This window comes from Capra hircus, chromosome 18, assembly GCF_001704415.2.
Source record: "Capra hircus breed San Clemente chromosome 18, ASM170441v1, whole genome shotgun sequence".
NCBI classification, from domain to species: domain Eukaryota; kingdom Metazoa; phylum Chordata; class Mammalia; order Artiodactyla; family Bovidae; genus Capra; species Capra hircus.
The window spans coordinates 54,676,841-54,685,633 of record NC_030825.1 but is presented as its reverse complement, the minus strand read 5'-3'; the positions used below and the strand labels follow the sequence as shown (position 1 = coordinate 54,685,633).

Sequence of the window (8,793 nt, the reverse complement as noted above, 5' to 3'; positions counted from 1 at the left end):
ATGGGGTCGCAGAGAGTCAGACACACCTGAGTGATGAAGCACAACACAAGGAGGCGAGTGTGGCTGGGGCAGAGGGAGGGAGGGGGAGAAGCTGTGAGTTGTGATGAGAGTTGTGATCAGAGAGTCCTCTTGGGAGGACTTGGCTTTTTCTCAGAGGAACATGGGAGACACCATGGGGTTCTAAGCAGAGGTATGATCTGATCTGAATTTAACCCTCATGACAGGCATGTGCACTAGAGATTATCAACCCATGAGGACACTGAGGCTCAGAAACCACACATCCAATTTGTAGGGGAGCCAGGATTTGAACTTACATCTGTCTGACTTGCTGTGCCTCTGACTGGGGACTTGGACCTCAAGCAGAGAGGGTAAGGGGGGCAGTCTGGTGACCCTGGCTCTGGAACTGAGCAGAGCAGACTGGGGAAAATGAAGATCCACAGAGTTCCCTGAGCAGCGCTGTGTCTGGCAGAGATGGCCAGCTGCTCTCGTCAGAGACCCTCCTCTGTCCCATTGCGTGCCAACCAGAGAACAAGCCTCATGGCCAGTCCTAAGAAATGTGATTACCCAAGACCTCGCTGGAGAGGATCTGGACTTTACCTTTCTTGTTCAGCTTGGATTCCTCCCATCATTGTAAGGTTTTCTGGACTCTCAGAGCCCCCTGGGCTTCTCTATGTAAGACTTGGGTCACACATGATCTGGATCACACCTCCTTGTCCTTCAGGACTCAGCTTCTTCCAGGAAGCCCTCCTTGACGGCCCAAACTGGGTCCAGTACCCCTTTAAGGCTCCTTTGGCCCAACTCTGCCCACTCTGGAGATGGGTCTGTCTCTCCCACTGGATCGTGAGCCCTGGGAAGGACGAGCTGGGGCTATCACTGGTCACCACTGTCTCCCCAGCACAGGTCAGACACAGAGGAAGGGCTAGGGGAATACTCTTATTGAAAAAATTTGCCATAAATTCCCCAAAGACACTTAATGCAAGAGGGAGGAGGTTTAAGGTGATGGTTAAGACAACTTAGGTCAAGCTCAGGCTCAAACCCAGACTCCATGACATCAGAGTTGGGAAATGTTGAACACATTGCTTCATCTCTCTAAGCCTCAGGTTTTCTGCCTGCAAAATGGGGTGCTGGGAGATTCCGGGGGATGATGATAGGAATAATGGGGTCTGGCACACAGAATCACTCAGCACACGTCAGCTTCCGTTACTATCATCATCCAAGATGGGGAAATGAATGACCTTCCTGACAGACGCTCGTTTTGTCTTTACCTAATTTGGGTAGGGTGGGGAGCAAGCAATAAGCGGTGGGCTTGTTGGTCTTCCTGTTGTTCCTTTGCCTTTTTGCCAAGTGGCATATGGGATCTTAGCTCCCCTGAAAGTGCAAGTGAAGTTGCTCAGTCATGTCCGACCCTTTGCGACCGCATGGACTGTAGCCCACCAGGCTCCTCTGTTCATGGGTTTCTCCAGGCAAGAATACCGGAGTGGGTTGCCATTTCCTTCTCCAGGGGATCTTCCCCCACTCAGGGATCGAACCCAGGTCTCCCGCATTGCCAGCAAATGCTTTAACCTCTGAGCCACCAGGGAAGCCAGGGATCAAACCTGTATCCCCTGCAGTGAGAGCACAGAGTCTTAACCTCTGGCCCGCCAGGGAATTCCTAAGCAATAAACTTTTTAATCTGATTATAGAATACTTAAAAAGAGTGATCCATAGCTATTATGAAAGAAAACACTGAAAAGAGTATTCAGTACTCTTTTCCCACAAATTCGTGTTGCATGGAGAATCTCTTTACCATCTTTTTAGAGGTAAAATCTCGACTCTCCTACAATCATAAAGTGGACACACGCCAAACATCAAGAAAGCTAAAATGAATTTCCTTCATACGTAGAAAACTGGCTTCTCCCCACATCAAGAGAGGAAAATTATTTGTCCACCAAGACAAAATTCATTCACGTGTCTGTGGACAGCGATCATTTGCATTGTTTTGTTATCTGCAATTTACAGAGAAGTGAAGAATTCAAAGATTCAGAGACCTCATAGAATCAGAAAATCTGAGAAGGGTGGCAGATCATGTCGAATTTTCCAGCAAAGCCACCTGTCAGCTTTTTAATACATGTCAAGGTCTCTCACAAGTTTTCCCATCAGAAACAACAGAATACAAAATATCTGAATTCATCTCACCTATTATGTTTTAGGAAGCTTTATTCTCTAAGGGGTGTGTCTGTGTTCTGGGTCACAATAAAATATATTTCTTACCATGGACCATGGTCAATGTTGTGTGAAAGCCACTCTGTGTGTGTGTGTGTGTGTGTGTGTGTGTGTGTGTGTGTGTGTGTGTGTGTATTGCGTCTGACTTTTTGCAACTCCCTGGACTATAGCCCACCAGGCTCCTCTGTCCGTGCAATTTTCCAGGCAAGAATACTGGAGTCCTATTCAACACAACCTAATTAACTACTCCCCTATGGATGAACTTGGCGGTTGTTCTGCTGATTTTTTTGTGTGTGTGCTATTTCAGATGAAGAGCTGAGCAGTGCTGGTGAGGAGGTTTGGTTTGTACATTGCTTGGAATCAGATGGGACTTCTTGACTTGTTTGAAACAGTTATGCTTTTTCAGAGACACGTTCTCTGGCTTGTACATTTTCATTGCATGGAACAAGAATCTAAAATAAACCCCGATGGTTCAATAACACAGACCTGGCAACTCTATCCCCTCCCAGGGCCGATCTGAGCTCTCTGTCTCTCTCTCTCCCCTTCTCTGGAAATAACCAACAAAACCTTGGGATTATGTGTTGCGGGGAGAGATGTGTTTTCATCTGAGCTGGGGCTCAGGTTACAGCCGCCAGCTGCAGTCCCTGAACTTTCTCCGGCAGCCCTCTCCACTCTTAAGGCGAAGAAACAAGCTTCCAAGGGAGGAAACGTGGCCAGGAAACTGAGAGGCCCCATGTTCTCTTTCTTTGCTTGATTTATTTTTCCTAAAAAAAAACAGCCACGCGGCAAAATAATCCATATGGTAAGATTGCATGAATCTAATGCTCAAAGATAGTCAAAGCTATCGTGTTGAGAGATGCATGGTTTTGTAATAAAGATACATATCTACAGAAAACCAAGGAATTGTTTATCACAAAGCAGAGTATGATTTACCCTGGGATAGGGAGGAGTCTGTGATGAACAAGACATGTGGGGCTTCTAGGCTGATCATTTCTTTTTATTTTTTCTTTTCTTTTCTATATTTAAGTGACACCCCTCCCTCCCCCCCCCCCTTTTTTTTTTGGCTGTCCTGGGTCTTGCTTGCTGCATGGGCTTTTTCTCTAGTTGGTGATCTGGGGCTCCTCTCTAGTTTCGATGCGCAGGCTTCTCATTGCCGTGGCTTCTCTTGTCGAGGGGGGCAGGCTCAAGGGTGTAGGGGCTTCAGTAGTTGCAGCTCCCAGGCTCTAGAGCACAGGCTCAGCTGTTGTGATGCACAGGCTTGGTTGCCCCGAAGCATGTGGGATCTTCCCAGGCCAGAGATTGAACTGGGGTCTCCTGCATTGGCAGGCAGATTCTTTACCACTGAGCCACCAGGAAGCCCCGACCATTTCTAGATGCGTCATCATATCATGGAGTTTGTTATGTTTATTTGTTAAACTATGATTGGGGCACATGTCTGTATGCATGTTACATATTCCATGACTTTTAAAACCATTTTTTTTTAATAAGCAATCACTCATTCAGGGTACAGTAGTAAAGTGCCTGTTATGTCTGTCTTCTAGAATATCCCACGAATGAAAATCTGAACCTACCAGTACAAGCACACATTTTAAAAGCACTCATAAAACAAATGCACAAAACAGTCAGGTGGAGCTTCTCTCGTTTGTGTTGTGGAGGCCGATCGCATTTCTTCCCGGTGTCTGGAAAATGTCCCGTGGTGAGAATAGTCTTGGCCGGGGACTAATCCTTAAGTAAAGGAAAAAAGAGAGAGAATCAACTGTCTTATTTATTTTCTAAACGATGATGTGTTTTGCTGTCTTTGAATTCTTTGAATACTAAATTGTGTTTACGTTTGCCAAAAGTTACAGATATCCACCTGAAGATGGCAACATGGCAGGACAACTGGTAAACCAAGCTTAAGAAACAGCATGAAGAGAAGCAGATCATAGTCTCTCCTGGGCTTGAAAAATATCATGTGGAGGGGAAAATCACATGTATTTGGGGGTGGAGGAAAAGGGACCCTCCTATACTGTTGATGGGAATGCAAATTGGTACAGCCTCTGTGAATAACAATATGGAGTTTCCTTTAAAAAACGAAAACTAGAGCTAACATATGACCCTGCGGCCCTACTCTTGGGCATGCCTCCGGAGAACACTCTAATTCGGAAAGACACGTGAACCCAGTGTCCATGGCAGCACTGTTTGCAATAGCCAAGATGTGGAAATGACTTGGAAGGTGAATGAATGGATCAAGGAGATGTGGTGTGTACAATGGACTCGTGCTCAGCCACGAGAAAGAATGAGAGAACGCCATTTGCAGCGACACGGATTGAACTCGAGATTATCGTATGAAGCGAAGTAAGTCGGGCAAAGACAAATATATGATATCACTTGTATGTGGAGTCTAAAACAATGATGTAAACAAACGTATTGACAAAACAGAAATAGATTTACAGACAGAAAACAAACTTATGCTTCCCAGAGGGGATAGCAAGGAAGTAGTGGGGAGGAGATACATTAGAAGTTTGAAATTAACATATACACACTACCATACATAAAAAGATAAACAACGAGGACCTACTGTGTGGCATGGCTTTCCAGGTGGCTCCGTGGTAAGGAATCCGCTTGCCAATGCAGGAGAAACAGGTTCAATCCCTGGCTTGGGAAGATCGCTTGGAGAAGGAAATGGCAACCCACTCCAGTATTCTTGCCTGGGAAATCTCACGGACCAAGGATTACAGTCTTTAGGGCCACAAAGAGTCAAACGCGACTGAAGTGACTAAACAGCTGTATAGCATAGGCAACTATATTTAACGTCTTGTAATAACTATAATGTAAAAGAATCTGAAAAAATTATATATATAATTTTAAGCATACAGAAAATATATATTTAATATATTTAAAACCGAATCACTTTGCTATGCACCTGAAGCTAATACAACATTATCAGTTAATTACATTTCAATTTTTTTAAATGACATATTTAAGTCCTAATTGCCAAAAAACTGGGCTGTGGAGGACATTAAGGAAAAAAAAAAAAAAAGACAGAGGGGTCACGGGAATGAGGAACACACATCTGACCCACGACTAGAGAGATTTTATTCCAACTGAACTAAGATTTATTCAGAAATGAGGCCACCTCCAAGGCCACCCACTCACACACCAGGAAGGTTTTGAGCTTAGAGGTTAAAGGGAAAAATGAATCAGTTGTATATCTTTCTTTTTCTTTCCTGGCTAGAGGTGGCATTTCCATTTAAATGCTCCATGACCATCTCACCCTATTTAGCCCACTTATTTTTTTTCCCCAGTGCCAATTATATAGCCATTCTTTATCTGACTATAAAATTCATGTATGGGACTTCCTTGGTGGTCCAGTGGTTAAAACTCCACATTTTCAATGCAGGTGAGCCAGGTTTGATCCCTGGTTGGGGAATTAAGATCCCATATGCTATGCAGCCAAAAAAAGAAAATTAAAAATAATGTATGATTGCTATGGAAAAAACTCAATAAACATGGAAAAACTATCCCTCTTTTTGGCACCATACACAATTTTAACATTTTATTGTAGAAAATTTCGCTGATTAAAGTTGGAATACTGGTTTTTATAATTAATCTCTCAATTTTTATTCATTTATATATTTTTTAATTGAAATATAATTGATGTACAATATTATGTTAGTTTCATAATACTGGTTTTAAGTCTTTGAGTTAAACTCAATTCTACAGAGGACTTTAAAATAAGCTATATCCGTCTTCTCATGCTATATAATAATAATAATGAAAGTGAAAGTCAGTCATGTCTGATTCTTTGAGACCTCATGGACGGTAACCCACCACACTCCTCTATTCGTGGGATTCTCCAGGCAAGAATACTCGAGTGGGTTGCCATTCCCTTCTCCAGGGGATCTTCCTGACCCAGGGATCGAGCCCAGGTCTGCTGCATTGCAGGTGGATTCTTTACCATCTGAGCCACCAGGGACGCCACTGATAAAAATAACAATAATTGTAAAAACAACACCGCCACCACTGGGGCCCAGCGCTGCCATATGTGAGAAAGGAAGCTTTGTGTGGGGATCAGGACTCCTGGGTTCTGCTCCTGCCTTGTCACCAACTTGCCCTGTGACCTTAGCAAGTTCCTCCTCTTATCTGGCTTCAGCATCTTCCCTGTGAAATGGGAGGATTGGAGAAAGTATAGAAATGGTTCACAACCCTGGCCGCATGGCAGAGTCATCCGGACAGCTTTTACAATCATGGATGCCTGCACCCCACCCCAGAACAACAGCTTCAAACTCCCTGAAGGTGAGACTAGGGCATCCTGATTTCTTAAATGTTCCCCAAGGAATCCCAATGAGCATCCAAGGTTGAGACTCACCAACCTTTATCTAGGGTTTGGAGTCAGTGGTTTTAAGCGAGAGTAGGACCCCAGATAAATTTGTTTTCCGTGTCTATGAGTCTGTTTCTGTTTTGTAAATAAGTTCATTTGCATCTTTTTTGCTTTGTTTTTTGCTAAGGCTCAGCATGTGGGATCTTAGTTCTCTGAGCAGCGGTTGAACCCAGGCTCTAGGCAGTGAAAACACAGCCCTAACCACTAGACCACCTGGGAATTCCTTGGACTTGAATTTTTAAAAGACACTCTTCAACCCAATACACTGCCTTAAGCAGAAAAGGCTTTTTTTGGAAGGTTCAGAAGTGGGCTCAGACAGATTCTGACAGCTTGAAAAGAAGAGACTTATCTTGGAATTTTTCTGTTAAATAGTAGTTCTGTTTAATTTCCTTCTACAGATGCATCACTTCACGTGACTGGATAAACACGATCATGTGGGTGGTGATTTTTGTGCTCTTTGTGATTTCGTTCCATCCCCCACCCCATTTTGCCTATAAATACTCCCTTTCCCCTTTATAACCAGGTTAACTAATAACTTTTGTACTTACCACACACTTCATGTGTGCCAAGAGCTATTAGAAGCCATTTACACATCTCCCAGTCACCCTGCAAGGCAGATACTATTATCCTCATTTTACAGATGAAGAAACTGAGGCCCAGAGAGGTCACCTGAGGTCACAGAGTCAAGATTTGGCTGTGCTCGAATCTGACATAGCCGGACACACCTCTATCGCCTGACACAGCCGTCCTCACATTCTCATTGTTCGTGGACACCCAGAGAGATACAGAGGTTATTTGAGGTATTTTTTCACAATAAAAAGGGGGAGACCTGTGATATACAGCCCTTCATGGCTCTTGCTGTGCTTACTCAAAAGGATCCCAGTCCATACATTCTGAGCACATGAGACCCCAGGGTGCTGTTACACCATTGTTTCAGCCACTCTCCCAGCAAGGTCATTTCCCAGGGTCTCTGATATTCTGCCCACACAGATAAGCCATCCTGATTCTTGAAACCCAAGCCCCAGCCCAGCCTGGATTGCATTGCGCTAGAAATCTTCACTCCCCCCACCCCAACCCACTAATTGTCTGGTTCACAGCAGTGATTGTCTCAATTTGTAGTATGTACTCAAGCCTTTCTTCCTTAAATGTAACAGGTCGAATTAGACCACTAATTAGTGGTGTGCTCAGAATGTTTTGACACTTCTTTTTTATTGGCCATGTGTCTTGTGGGATCTTCCTTCCCCCACCAGGGGTTAAACCTGAAAGCAGTGAAAGCTCCATATCCTAGCCATTAGACCACCAGGGAACATCCCGACATACCTTCATTTTTTAATGAGCTAGGGGATTTCTGAAAAATGTGGATGTGGTTCTGACTTTTCTGGGGAATTAGAGGGACCCTGGAGAGTTTGCCTGGGCCTTGGTCACCTAAGCCTGGTTATTCAGTCTCCAGCCCCTCCAGAGAGCAAATTCAAGCAGCCTGATTTAAGACTCCACTCCTCCCTGAACAAAAACAGCTGTTTGGCATAAATCACACTGTTAGCTTAGACTCTCTGGCCCAATGCTCCAGGTAAACAAAGACGCTCTTATCAGGCAGGACTTTCCAAGGGCTTAGAGGTTCCCTCCCAGGAGACCAGTTCTTTTTTTTTGAACATGCAGGGATGGAGCTCATTAGGTTAACCCTTTACTCCACAGGGAACATGGGCTTCTGACGTGGCTCAGTGGTGAAGAATCCGCCTGCCAATGTAATGCAGGAGACGTGGATCCCTGGGTCGGGAAGATCTCCTGGAGAAAGAAATAGCAACCGACTCTAGTACTCTTGCCTGGAGAATCCCACGCATGGACAGAGGAGGCTGGTGGGCCCCAGTCCATGGGGTCTCAGAAAGAGTCGGACGCAGTTTATCGGCTAAACAACAAGCAGCGCAGGGAACATCGCTGGAGCCTACGAGGAGGAGGCTTGAGTGCTGGGATTGGAGGGAGGGGCGCGGCTGGCCGCACACTCAGGGGCCTCAGCTCTCTGGGACTCTGCAAGGGGGGAGTGTGTGGGAGAAGAGAGACGGGGAGAGACGCTGGGCTCAGAGAGGAGCCCGTGCCATGGCGTTTTCTGGTAAACCCTGTTCAAAGCCTACTGAGTGTCCTTCTGTTCCTTGGTCACATGAACAGGCTATTCATTCACACAGACACACACACCCTCCACACGTCACACAGTCACAGATGTGCAGACACACGCC

The 8,793-nt window shown here is 45.1% G+C and overlaps 1 long non-coding RNA gene across 2 annotated transcripts; it reads left to right on the top strand.

Moving 5' to 3' along the window:
• On the top strand, window positions 2,855–8,350 carry LOC108638115. 2 transcript variants are annotated; one of them, XR_001919590.1, is made up of 4 exons: window positions 2,855–3,004; window positions 4,044–4,539; window positions 7,206–7,365; window positions 8,258–8,350. It is a non-coding gene; the product is annotated as an uncharacterized LOC108638115 (long non-coding RNA). The 2 variants fall into 2 exon arrangements; XR_001919589.1 differs by lacking the exon at window positions 7,206–7,365 and having other exon boundaries at window positions 2,857–3,004.